This window comes from Babylonia areolata, chromosome 26 (genome assembly GCF_041734735.1).
Source record: "Babylonia areolata isolate BAREFJ2019XMU chromosome 26, ASM4173473v1, whole genome shotgun sequence".
In the NCBI taxonomy this organism is placed as follows: domain Eukaryota; kingdom Metazoa; phylum Mollusca; class Gastropoda; order Neogastropoda; family Buccinidae; genus Babylonia; species Babylonia areolata.
In genome coordinates this window covers 5,625,748-5,640,517 of record NC_134901.1, presented here as the reverse complement: position 1 = coordinate 5,640,517, position 14,770 = coordinate 5,625,748, and positions in this window count along the sequence as shown.

Sequence of the window (14,770 nt, the reverse complement as noted above, 5' to 3'; positions counted from 1 at the left end):
AGTTAAGTAGGTTGTGGGTTTAACTCTTTCCATACGAACGGCGAAAGAGACGATGCTAACAGCGTTTCACCCCAATTACCATCATCAAAATATTGCAAGCGGAAGGCTCTTATACTTAAGACGTGAACGTTAACAAAGAATACCACAATTCTGACGACGGAAGCTAAAGGTTGGGTCATTCAGACACCCACTGGACATCCGAGGGGTCTGTGTAGAGGAGAAGAGAGGACTGGCCGTACTGAGTGAGTTAAATAGGAAGAGTGGGGGCACCAGTCGAGTATCATCCACTTCACAGGTGCATCTTTGAGTGTGTTGCTGTAATCTCCTAACCAACACTGCAAGTGTATGATTCTCCAGGACCTGGTTAACGCCAGGTTGTGTTGTGCAGGTAATCAACTTTTGATCAATGGTGTGTCAAATACAGAAGACAAAAGCAGTCAGAAGAAGATTCTCGAACAATAGGAGTGCTTTACTCCACTCACAATGTTGAAGGAATCTGATTGTTTCTCCATCAAAGCGAATTGTGCTCTGTGTGTTGCAGTGACAAGGGGCGATCAGTCAGCTGTCTTTTCTTTACCTGGAAGTTTGCACAATCTGCTCCTGCCGATAAGAGATCAAAATCCTTGGTGAGGTCGACAAATACCAAGTTGGTAGGTCTCCTTTGCTCGCACCTTTTCTCTTGCATCTCTCCAACAGATGATGATGTCTACAGTTGATCTTCATGATTGCATGTCGCGGCACTCGGAAGGTGAATAAACACGTGCCCAGAATGGAGAGAGGAGGAGGAAGAGAAGCCCAACAAAGTCTTTTCCCACCACACTCAGAAAGGAGATAACATGGTCTTGTGTTCTCGAGAAAGGTCACGATTTTGGAATCGCTCACACTTTGAGAAGCCGCACCATTTCTCCAGCAAAAACAGGGATTTACTGGTAACCACTGAATGCTTTCAAAACGAAGTTTAGCAACACGTTTATTGCGTATGTGGTAAACAGAAACCATGTATCATTTCAGTGTCAAAAGATAGTTTTCTCTAAGATTCATGTGATGTTAGCAACTTTTTCCATGACAAAAGTAACATAAAAGTAATAATTTCCATTATTCTAGTTTATTATTCCTCTATACATTCCCCTTTTTAACTACCACCCCCACCCACCCCGACACACACACACACACACACACACACACACACACACACACACACACACATGATACGTCTAATATCACTCAAAGTATAAAAGAAAACGTTAAATTAAAGAAAGACAGAAAAAATGAGGTCGTGCAGATGGAGATATTGGGACAGGTTTTCCTGCCTTGGTGACTTCTGGTCGTGGAGAATAATTTCCTGGACATTTGCCCACGTGTGAATGAGCCAACTGCCTTCTTGAGCTCTGCAGATAACGTTTCTTCATAGATGACAGATTTTGGTATATGGTGTTCATGGCTTCCTTGTATTCAGCCGAACATAACGCATGGCAGTGCTCCATCCGTCTCTGTGTCTGCCTTTTGTTACGATGTATAACTTCGTTAAAGTTTCGTACTTCAGTGGTGTCATCATCTTTGTCGATGTACTTTTTTTCTTTTTCTCTCTTAAAAAAAAAAAAAATCATGCGAGCATTCCTCTAACATTCTCAATGTCCGAGGCCTGCTGGATGTCTGAGCAGATTTTCAGCCAGTTGTTGACGCGGCTCTGATCAGCTAGTAGTTGTTGACAGTTAGTAATTGTTGACACTGCTCAAAGCGGCCAGTAGTTGTTAACACAGCTCAGATCAGCCAGTACTTGTTGACACTGCTCAAATCAGCCAATAGTTGTTAACACAGCTCAGATCAGCCAATAGTTGTTGACACAGCTCAGTTCAGCCAGTAGCTGTTGAAGCAACTCAGATCAGCCAGTAGTTGTTGACGCAGCTCAGATCAGCCGGTAGTTGTTGACACACTTCAGATCAGTCAATAGTAGTTGACACAGCTCAGATCAGCCAGTAGTTGTTGACACACTTCAGATCAGCCAGTAGTTGTTGACACACTTCAGTTCAGCCAGTAGTTGTTGAAGCAGCTCAGATCAGCCGGTAGTTGTTGACACAGTTTAGATCAGCCAGCAGTTGTTTTCACACTTCAGTTCAGCCGGCAGTTGCTGAACACAGTTCAGTTCAGCCAGTAGTTGTTGACACAGCTCAGATCAGCCAGTAGTTGTTGACGCAGCTCAGATCAGCCAGTATTTGTTGACACAGCTCAGATCAATTAGTAGTTGCTGACACACTTCAGATCAGCTAGTAGTTGTTGACACAGTTTTGATCAACCAGCAGTTGTTTTCACACTTCAGTTCAGCCAGTAGTTGCTGAACACACTTCAGTTCAGCCAGTAGTTGTTGACACAGTTCAGATCAGCCAGTAGTTGTTGACACACTTCAGATCAGCCAGTAGTTGTTGACACAGTTCAGATCAGCCAGTAGTTGCTGAACACAGTTCAGATCAGCCAGTAGTTGCTGAACACAGTTCAGATCAGCCAGTAGTTGCTGAACACAGTTCACATCGATCGTTTCGTCCTTGACCTTTCGGGCATGCAGCAGTTCTGAGTTCTTTCTGCCCGGGTCCAGTCTAAGAGCCGATAATGCCTTTTTCCGCAGGAGTCACTGGTTCCATCCAGAACAATTTAGCGTTATCACAGTCTGCATTTCTCCTTTCCTTCCTACCGAACGCTTCGGATGCAGAGTGGTGTGTCGCGGGGGTGCAACGTCTGACTTTTGTTGTTGTTTTTTTCTCCGCGTTTTCTGAAGCAGAACTTGGAGGTATGGGGATCGGAGGGTGTGGGGATGTAGGGGGCGTGGGGGGGGGGGGGGAGGGGAGGGGTAGGGGGGTTCTACTTAAAACCTGTAATGAATTGCTATGTCTTTGCAACATTCGCGTTGTTTCCCGCAGTGCTGCGAGACAGGCCTTCCGCTTTGGAGTGGTGTCATAATCTTTTTGGCTTCGACGCAAGTTTACTAAGAACCAGAAAACTGTGTTGCAATGGGCAATGTGATTAACTGCGGGTGACGCTCACACCACCGAGAGACTTTCTTCTGGTGATGACGAAGAGTTCGGCAGGTGTCAATGTCCAGACCTAAAATACATCCATGACTCTGTGTGTTGTAGTATGTAGATGTATTTGAACTGATTTGATTGATATGTATACTTATATAGCGCCTATCCTCTAAGCGCTTTACAGACACAGGGTCATTTGCACGACCTGGGCTGGGAAGAGCCGAATGACGGCTGCAGTTGGGCGCTCTTCATTCGTTTCCTGTATCATTCAATCAGATTTCTGGCACGCTCGCATACACACTCAGACAGACATTCAACATTTTATGTGTATGACCATTAAATTTTTTGTTTATTTACCCTACCATGTAGGCAGCCATACTCCGTTTTCGGGGGTGTGCATGCTGGGTATGTTCTTGTTCCTACAACCCACCGTACTCTGACGTGGGTTACAGGATCTTTAACGTGCGTGTTTTATCTTCTGCGTGTGTATACACACGAAGGGGGTTCAGGCACTAACAGGTCTGCACATATGTTGACCTGGAAGATCGGGAAAATCTCCGCTCTTTATACACCAGGCGCCATTACCGAGATTCCAACCCGGGACCCTCAGATTGAAAGCCCAATGCTTTAACCACTCGGCTGTTGCGCCCATTAGGTAGAGTGGATGGTGTGGAGGCTCCACCATACGAGCAGCTGAATCTGTCTGTGCCTGCAGTCGTTGTGGTTTCCTGTTCCATCATCAAGAGCCATGGCCTGCTCTGAATCATCAAAGTAGCAGGTGTCTTCATCTTCATCTTTTTGATAGTAGACCTACTGCCCAAATCGCAGTAAAGTTGATCTTTGGTCTCCTCGGGAAATGGGTGGACAGTTGATGCATTTTCTCTAAATGTGTGTGTGTGTGTGCGTGTGTGCGTGTGTGTGTGTGTGTGTGTGTGTGTGTGCGGGCATGAATTTGTTTATGTGGTATATTTGTCTGTACGTCTTGTGTTTTATGCCACTGAATTTCTCACACGAGATAACAGCTTTGTGTCCTCTCACAGCCATTCACTGGAGGTGTGACAGCAGCAAGCAGCACAGTTCTTCACAGCAAAACCAAACCATGATCACGCTCATCCCCAGCATTCTTCCCTGGCCAGGTAAAGGTGAACTGTTTGTATTTGTATTTCTTTTTATCACATCAGATTTCTCCGTGTGAAATTCGGGCTGCTCTCCCCAGGGAGAGCGCGTCCCTACACTACAGCGCCACCTTTTTTTTCCTTTTTTTTTTTTTTTTTCTTTTTTTCCTGCGTGTAGTTTTATTTGTTTTTCCTATCGAAGTGGATTTTTCTACAGAATTTTGCCAGGAACAACCCTTTTGTTGCCGTGGGTTCTTTTACGTGCGCTAAATGCATGCTGCACACGGGACCTCGGTTTATCGTCTCATCCGAATGACTAGCGTCCAGACCAACACTCAAGGTCTAGTGGAGGGGGAGAAAATATCGGCGGCTGAACCGTGATTCGAACCAGCGCACTCAGATTCTCTCGCTTCCAAGGCGGACGCGTTACCTCTAGGCCATCACTCCACTGTTCTTTGAGGAACCCGTTCTCCACCAGTCTTGTCTGTAGATAAACCAGCAGTGGGTTTCAGCATGTGGGGTGAGTTCAGCATCTATCACAACCGTTTCGCGACGATCTGTTGGAGGTCACCAGAGAAGCCGGTGGCCATTGTTTGATGTTCTAGCTTGCAATCCCAAAAGCTGGTAACCTCTCTGTTTAGTGGGATACGTGTGTTGCGGTCCGCTTTTCGAGAAGATCTACTTTGAGTCCCATTGTACCAACAGATCACACGCGAGTTTTTTTGTTTTTTCTTTTATAATCTAGTCCAGTAAGACAAGGTGTGACGATATCTTACAGAAATGACGTCAGGAGCGAATGACGTCAAATGATTCATCATGACATTGTTGCCTACATGTTTTGCGGTCGTTTTGCCTGTTCAGTGTTAATTTTATGCTAGTTCCAGTTCGCTGAGCTCAGATAATGTTTGCGCGTGCCTTGTTTTGCTGCTTGACTCGGCAGCCGATGAATATTCCCGTTTGGGAACAGCTTGGAATACTACAGACTGAGTGAATTATTGTCAAAATACAGTTTTGTTCTGGATAATTTTTTCAGTATTCTGCAATAACTGTTTTTCGTTAAATGTTGAGAAAAGTCTTTCTTTAAAATTATGTTAGTTGGATATTATTTGTTCATGTTGTGAATGCTGCAAAAGATGAATTATTTGGGAGCTGCTTGGTGTTATGTTGAAATTGTTATTGCTTTTAGATATAAATGTAATTGTTAATCGAGGCAATGGCAACCACTAAGGGCAAACAGTTTAGGTGTGGCTTGCTTTGATTATCATCAAGAGACTTATGAAGATGCTTTTGTTCATTTGAAGGAGACGATTTTCCAGTGCCATCTCCAGGAGAAAGGAGTGCCATCCCCTGACAAAGAGCAACCAGCATGACTTTCAAGGTGCGGTGCAACAGAGCTCCTTATATGGGCAAGCCACCCATCAGCCAAGTATATTGTTTGTCTGTCCGTCGGTGATATGCTCGAGACATTTTGAGCAGCATCCTTCAAAAAATTTTACAGTCTCATGAAATGAATTTTTTTTTCGTTGAATTTCTTTTGTTATTATTGTCATTTTTTTAAAGACCGGACTTTTCGATTCTTGATGTGTTTATGAAAATATAGATGGGGGTTCGAAAGAAATTCTGTACATAGTTCATGTGTAAATATCATCATACATCTGGGATTGGCTGAGGCTTTGGGATTATCATTATTACTTTAATTTTGGGGAATGAAAAAGAGAAGAAATAAAAATGAGGTTTTGTTTTGTTGAAAAGTGAAATTCGTGTCTTGACTTCAATATTGTCAAAACGGAATGCTAAGAGAATACATCAGAGGCCAATATATTTACACATAAGAAATAAATTCCATTACACCCATGTTCCCAGGAAAACACTCTGACTGTGGGGGTCAGCACTTGACTAGCTGAGGTCTGGGTTGATGAGGGGAGTAGATGACTAGCTGGATGCGATATCCCTCCCACTTCCTAAAGGAGGAAGGCAGAATGGTCAAGACGCTTATCTGCCAATAAAATGCCCGTGAGGGTCTGGGTTGGAATCCTGCTCTGTCTCGCCCTTTCTCCCAAGGTTGACTGGGAAATCAGGTTGAGCGTGCAGTCATTCAGACGATACGGTAAACCGAGGTCCCTTGTGCGGCACGCTCTCGGCGCGCTGAAACCGGCAATGTGCACAATGTTTTCCCCTCAAGACGGAATGAGTAGTGTTCATAACAAGACATGGACGTTCACCCCGTCAATCACATAGAAGAGTTGATGGGAAGATGTGGACATTGCCAATATTTTTGCATGCACGCAAGACCTGACTAGCGCGTTTGGTTATGCTGCTGGTCAAGCAGATGTGGTGTAATGTATATGGATTTGTCCGAACGCAGTGACTCCTCACTGACAAACTGAAACCCGTGGCGACGTAAACTAATCCAGTTGAGGAAGACTAAAACTCTGTAAAACTGCTTCCTCCGGATTGTACCAATGCTTAGGGGTTAGGGTGGGGCAAAAATTGAGATTCTTCTTCTTTTCTAAAAGCCTAACACGCACGACCACACACCTAAAAGTAGAAGAAGACACGTCACCACCTGCATACCAAACACCAGAACACATTCTTCAGACCTGTCCCCTCCAAAAGGGACTCAGAGACATCATGTGGCCAGACACCAACCCTACTGCACACCAAGCTCCGTGGCTCCAGAGCGTGGATTTTACATAAAATTTTACCAGGGACAAGAAATCTCGAGTTGCCGTGGGTTCTTTGTGCGTTAATTGCATGGCACACATTCTTCTCCCGATCATCGTGTGGTAGTGTGTGCGTGTGTGGGTGTGTTTTGAAGATAACTGAAGGTGGCAATGCATGCATGTCTGTGGACGTTTCAATGTGTCAGACGCCATGAATGGTCAGTGTTTTATTCTCTCTCTCTCTCTCTCTCTCTCTCTCTCTCTCTCTCTCTGTCTGTCTGTCCGTCTGTCTCTCTCTCTCTAACACATTTTTTTTAATGAGCGTGTGGGTGAACAGGGGAAGAGTAGACTTTAGTACAGAAACACACCCATTACTCATTTGAACAATTTCCTATTCAACGTGTTTATTTGATCTTTTGCATGTCTGTTCACACGAAGGGGGCTCAGGCACTAGCGGGTCTGCACATCTGTTGACCTCGGAGATGTGAAAAAATCTCCACCATTGACCCACCAGGCGCTGTGACAGGGATACGAACCCGGGACTCTCAGATTGAAAGTCCAAAGCTTTAACCACTCAGCTGTTTCACCCGTCATGAAATACTATCAATGCTGAGCTGTTGACGGCAACACTGGTGTCTGTGGTGGTGCACTGAACACCACTGTCATTCACGGATTCGTTCCTCCTTTAAAAGCAGGACAAGCCTTTGAACGGCTGCTGATAGAGTCTTCGTCAGTCGGCAGAAACAATGATGGGCTGCGACACTGCGCTGTCCTGTGGAAAGTGTTTTGTGGTGCTCCAGACTGCTCATCGCGTTCCACTCAATATGTCCACTCTGAAGGTGTCTGCTGTTTCTAGTTGTGCCGGAGATGCGCAGATTGTGGCCATGTGTCACTCAATCTGCGAAGTGTCGCTTGCTTAGTCGTCACTCCAAATGCGTTCACCACCTTCCTCCCCGAAAACAAACACATGTCAAAAATGTGCTCCAAGAAGTATGTGTGTGAGGTTTTCTTCGTCTTTTTCCTGATCATGCAGAAAAAAAGCAAACTACTAAGCCGTAAACTGAATAACAGTTTGGGAAATGGCTTACTGGCGTCGTTATCCGTTTGACGTCAAACTGGCACATTTCAGTACTTCGAAGTACACAGACCGTGGCAAGCTGTTGTGTTCAATTCGCGCACTGAAATGGTATAAGGTTTATCTTTGCGCGAACAGAAAAGTCTACAAGTTGCTCCCTCGGGCCGGAAATTTATTTTCAAATCCCATTGTCCTCCAGACAGCTGGAGAGTTCTAATAAAACACACCATCAGACAGCTGGAGAGTTCTAATAAAACACGCCATCAGACAGCTGGAGAGTTCTAATAAAACACGCCATCAGACAGCTGGAGAGTTCTAATAAAACACGCCATCAGACAGCTGGAGAGTTCTAATAAAACACGCCATCAGACAGGAGGAGAGTTCTAATAAAACATACCATCAGACAGCTGGAGAGTTCCAATAAAACACGCTGTCAGACAGCTGGAGAGTTCTAATAAAACACGCCATCAGACAGGAGGAGAGTTCCAATAAAACACGCCATCAGACAGGAGGAGAGTTCCAATAAAACACGCCATCAGACAGGAGGAGAGTTCTAATAAAACACACCATCAGACAGCTTGAGAGTTCTAATAAAACACGCCATCAGACAGGAGGAGAGTTCTAATAAAACACGCCATCAGACAGGTGGAGAGTTCTAATAAAACACGCCATCAGACAGCTGGAGAGTTCTAATAAAACACGCCATCAGACAGGAGGAGAGTTCTAATAAAACACGCCATCAGACAGCTGGAGAGTTCTAATAAAACACGCCATCAGACAGCTGGAGAGTTCTAATAAAACACGCCATCAGACAGCTGGAGAGTTCTAATAAAACACGCCATCAGACAGCTGGAGAGTTCTAATAAAACACGCCATCAGTCAGACAGCTGGAGAGTTCTAATAAAACACGCCATCAGACAGCTGGAGAATTCCAATAAAACACGCCATCAGACAGCTGGAGAGTTCTAATAAAACACGCCATCAGACAGCTGGAGAGTTCTAATAAAACACGCCATCAGACAGCTGGAGAGTTCTAATAAAACACGCCATCAGACAGGAGGAGAGTTCTAATAAAACACGCCATCAGACAGCTGGAGAGTTCCAATAAAACACGCCATCAGACAGCTGGAGAGTTCCAATAAAACACGCCATCAGACAGCTGGAGAGTTCTAATAAAACACGCCATCAGACAGCTAGAGAGTTCCAATAAAACACGCCATCAGACAGCTGGAGAGTTCCAAATGAAACATACCATGCTGACTCTCTCGTCAGGTGGAAACAAAGAGATGCACCGGAAACGAACCACTGCACGGGTCTTCCTGAGTACCATCTTGCTCGAATTTCAAAATGCTTATCCTCTTTGAACTGCACCAAAAATTCTTGCCTCTTGTCAAGATGTGGAATTGACATCTGCTAACCACAGGCTAATGCTAATTAGCACAGCATCTCCAGTCTCTTCTGTCACGTTTTACAAGTAAACGGGGCTATCATCGAGATTTGACCAGAAAGACTCGTTTTATGTGCCATCACTGAATGATGATGATAATGATATTAATGATAATAATGATGACAATAACAATAATGTATTTCCACAGCGCCCTTTCTCACCAAGAGCTCAGGACGCTGTACATGAAAGAAAAAGCTACAAATTACACAACCGGTTAGAACCCTCCCCCACCCCATCCCCCCGCCCCGAAACTTCATACAAGCAGAGTTGGCAGACACGGGATGGTGTTGTATAAGTAAAAAACCAAGAGTGTTTACAGATAAGTTTTGAAATTCTTAGTTTTTAGTGAAGAGTGAAAAACAGAGATGGAGTGAGATGCATGGATATGGTGTTGAAGGTTGTTCCAAATATGAGAAGCATCAAAGAGGAAAGAACGTTCACCATGAGTTCTGGTATTGATAGGAATGATTTTCAGAAAATAACAATCTGAGGAAGAGTTCTTGAGGGAGTGTAAGCACCGAAAAGGTCAGAAAGATCGGTAGGTCCTGTGGAGTGGAAAGCAGAGAAGCAGAGACGTGCAACTTTGTTTTTAATTCTCCCCTCAACGGGGACCCAGTGCAGAGTACGGAGGTGAGGAGAAATGTGATCAGTAGGTGGGACTCTAAGAGTCAGACAGGAAGTATTGTTTTGAAGCTTTTTGATTCGTTGAAGAAGATTATGGAGACATCCTGTGGGAAGCGAATGATAGTAGTCGATTCATGAAAGCACAAAAGCGGAAATAAGAGATTCTGTTGTTTCGACAGAAAGGTGGTAACACTGACCAGTACAGAATACGGCAGAGTGGTGACCTGATGCTAACGAATCCACCTAGGAAGCGAGAGAATCCGAGGGTGCGGGATCGAATCCCACACTCCCTACAACTTTCTCTCCTTCCACTAGACCTTGAGTGGTGTCTGGAAGCTAGTCAATCGGATCAGACGATAAACCGATGTTTCGAATGCAGTATGCACTTAGCGCACGTAAAAAAAACCCATGGCAACCAAGAGATATCCGTAGCAAAATCTCAGTCTTTGTCTGAGAATAGGCTCTGCATAAGTATCAATAATATATATGCAATGAAACGTAAAGCAGCCTGTGTAGGTTTACATCTTTTCGACCTCGAGGTGTCTTGCGGTGAAACGGGTCTCATATGTCTTCTAAAGTAATGACATAGGCCTGTTCACATAGCAAGGTGCAGTCATGATTCAGCTAACTATGAGTTCCAAGTCGCACATGATGACGTAATGAGGGGTGACTGAACCACCCGGGTATTACGAAGTGCCATCCTGACGCACTGCATTCCCGTGAAACAACACATCGGAGTGACATGACGCGCCACAACAATGCCATGTGCCTTCCAGACGCTGAACGCTAAACAGAAACATATCATGATAATGATAATAGTATCAACAGCAACAATGATGATGATGTTGATAATGATCATGATGATGGGAAGAAGAAGAATGTAAATTAACATGAAGCCTTATCTCCGACCAGCAATGTAGGCGCTTCATCAGAACAGATACTGTACACACACACACGCACGCGCGCATGCGTGCACATACACACACGCTTGCGCGCATGCATCCACACGGGCACGCACGTACGCGCATACACACACATATACACACCCACGCACACACAGACAGACACACACACACACACACACACACACACACACACACACACGTGTAACTCACAATCAAGCGCGTGGGGGATGTTCCACATGAAGTTTGAAAAGACAGTTTTATTATATCTAATTCTGTGCTGAACATGAAGCCAGTGGAGAAACCGCAAGAGGGGTGTGACAGGTTCTGGTCCGGGTGGTTTGCACAACGACCTTACGGCTCTGCTCTGGACCTTTCAGAGCCCTGTTCTGGGCCTTTTGGGGTGCTGTTCTGGACCTGTTTGGAGCTTTGTTCTGGGCCTTTTTGGAGATTTGTTCTGGGCCTTTTGGAGCGCTGTTCTGGACCTGTTTGGATCTTTGTTCTGGGCCTTTTGGAGCGCTGTTCTGGACATGTTTGGATCTTTGTTCTGGGCCTTTTTGGAGCTCTGTGGGCCTTTTTTGAGCTTTGTTCTGGGCGTTTTTGGAGCTTTGTTCTGGGCCTTACGGAGCTCTGTTCTGGGCTTTTTGGGAGCTTTGTTCTGGACCTTTCGAAGCTGGGCGTTTTTGGAGCTTTGTTCTGGACCTTTCGGAGCTCTGTTCTCGGTCTTTTTGGAGCTGTGTTCTGGGCCTTTCGGAGCTGTGTTCTGGACCTTTTGGGAGCTTTGTTCTGGACCTTTTTGGAGCTCTGTTCTGGACCTTTCGGAGCTCTGTTCTGGGTCTTTTTGGAGCTCTGTTCTGGACCTTTTGTAGCTCTGTTCTGGACCTTTTGGAGCTTTGTTCTGGACCTTTTGGAGCTCTGTTCTGGACCTTTCGGAGCTCTGTTCTGGGTTCTGGACCTTTCGTAGCTCTGTTCTGGGCCTTTTGAATCTCTGTTGAAGCTTTTCAAGAGGGTATGTAGCAGGCTAACCTGCCAAAAGGCCGCTGCAGTTGTCAAACTTTGACAACACCGATGAAGAGACCAATGTTCTCGTAGCTTCGTCAAGTAAAGGACATTTCGTACAGAGCTGATCCTTAGGATTTCCAAACGGGCTGTTTTACAGATATTGGACACGAGCTGCTTATAAGGAAGAGCAGGATCAAAGGTGACACTGAGATCGCAGACTGAGGAAGAAAAAGACATCGCAGACTGAAGAAGAAAAAGCGATGTCTTTAGTGCTGATGCAGACAGAAGTTGGAAGAGAAGGGTGACTGTGAAATTTGGAAGAAGTGAGGATCCTACTTTCCGTTTCCTCGTTGTCAAATTGCAGTTGCTTCATTCTCACCCATTGTGATGCCTGTAATTCAGTTTCGGGTCCTTGTGATCGTGTTGCTGAGATCAGAAATATAACCGTGTCGACAGTAAGTGTTTCATGTGACAGTGAGTGTTTATCAATCACGTCAGATTCAGGTCTGATATACAAGACGAACGCAAGAGGTCCGAACAAAGAACCCCATAGTTCAGATGTGGAGGGTGAGTGAAGACCATTTAAAGAGGTTTTCTGGGATAAGACGTGGAGACATGATTTCAGCCAGTGCAGAAATGCCCCAGAATGGTTTGAAGTGCGGAAGCTAATCTATGATGTTCATCAAAAGGAAGAACTCCTGCAAGAGATGAAAAATGGACAGGGACGCACAAAGTCAGCTTTCCTACGCCTGCATCCACACTTCTTAATTCTTCCAGTAAGTAGTGAGGTATATCAGTTTCATTTTCTCAAGGAAGCATCCCTGCGTTCGAACAAATCCATATACGTTACACCACATCTGCTAGGCAGATTCCTGACCAGTAGCATGAACCAACACACTTAGTCAGTCCTTTGAGTGAATGCATATAATAGATAAATCAAATTTGTGTACCTATAAGAGTGGATTTCTTCTACAGAAAATTGCGAGATGGCAACCCTTTTCATTCCGTGGGTTCTTTTTCAGTGCGCCAAGTGCGTGCTGCACACGGGATCTCGGTTTATTGTCTCAATCGAATGACAAGACAGTAAGTTTGATTTTTCCAGTCAAACTTGGGAGAAAGGGCGAGAGCGGGAATCGAATCCAGATCCTCACGGACATTGTATTGGCAAAAAAGCGTCTTAACCATTCTGCCACCTTGGTCCTGCAGACCTGTTAGTGCCTGAACCACCTTCGTGTGTGTACGCACGCACATGATCAAATACGCTCGTTAAAGATCCTGTCATCCATGCCAGCTTCCGGTAAGTTATAGAAACAAGAACATACCCACCATGCACACCCCCGAAAACGGAGTATGGCTGCCCACATGGCGGGGTAAATAAACAAAATGATCATATACGTAAAACGTTACAAGTCTGTATGAGTATACGCGTGTCTGAAACCTGATTGAATGACACAGGAAACGAATGATGAGCGCCCAGTGACAGCTCTCAATCGGCTCTACCCGGGTTGGCAGCCTTTTCTGCAAATGACTTTGTAAAGCGCTTAGAGCTTGATCATTCGTTTCCTGTGTCATTCAGTCAGGTTTATGTCACGCTCGCGCGCGTACGTAAACACACCCACACCCACACCCACACACACACACACACTTGCAACGGGATTCAGGCACAAGCAGGTCTGCTCCTTATCATGTTGACTAGGAGATCGGAAAAATCTTCACCCTTTGGCCACCTGGCGCCGTGCCCGGGAATCGAACCTGGGACCCTCAGATTGAAAGTCCAACGCTTTATCCACTCAGCTGTTGCGCCCGTCCCTTCCAAATTGGTTTGTTGCTCTGTGCGCTGTATTTCAGCTGTGTGCAAGCAGACGGGAAGTGCTGGGGAGCTTTGGTGTGAAGCTGTGTGCATTTGTCTTTTTTAAGGAGAAAAGTCATTGTACATGTTTCCGGTTTTAAGTCAACAGTAACTAAAGTTAATAAAACTCTATGCTGCTTAATCAACCAATCAGTTATTGAGGACAACAACGGAAACATTTGTGCATATATTTTACAGAAAACGATAAAATAGAGAGGCGTGGTATTTCAGTGTGAAACAATACCACGACACGAAGGACGTTTCCACTGCCTCTTGCCGAACATACGTTGCAGACGAGGACAGTATTCAACTGTGTGGTCCTTCGCACATGCAACGCACGTTGCGGCCAAAAGTGTCCATGGAGACTTGTGGAGGTAGTATTAGGAGTGAACTTGTCCCACTGGCGTGTGCCTGTTTCACTGAGCAATAGCCGAGTGGTAAGAGCGTTGTGCTTTCAATCAAGGGGGTCCCTGGTTCGAATCTCGGTAACGGCGCCTGATGGGTAAAGGGTGGAGATTTTTCCGATCTCCTAGGTCAACATGATTATGTGCCATTACAGCGTTCGGTGGGTTATGGAAACAACAACATACCCAGCATGCACACAGCCGAAAACGGAGTATGGCTGCCTACACGGCCAGGTAAATAAACAGAACAGTCTAGTGGAGGAGGAGTAAACTGTGGCGAGTGTGGAATTGAATTCAACCCCGTATCCTGGAATTCTCTCTCTTCCTTGGTGAGACTCACAAACACTTCACTACTGGCTTTTTGGACAGCTTTCATAATGTACACCTGAACCAGATTTGTTCTTTTTGTGTGTGTGTTTTCTTCTGAACGAAACGAACACGATTAATTTGAAGGTTTTTTTTTTATATTAGAGAAACTGGATATCGGGTCGCCTTATTATTTCGATTGTATGGTAGTTGCTTTTCTGTGGTACAGTTGTTTATTTTTCACCCGATTAATTTCATTTACTTACTTACTGCCAGCCCCCGTATAGCCGTTGTTATCCGTTGGGCTATGACCAACGTGAATTGAATCGGACTTCTTCAGAGCGTCAGGGAGAACGACAATGCTAT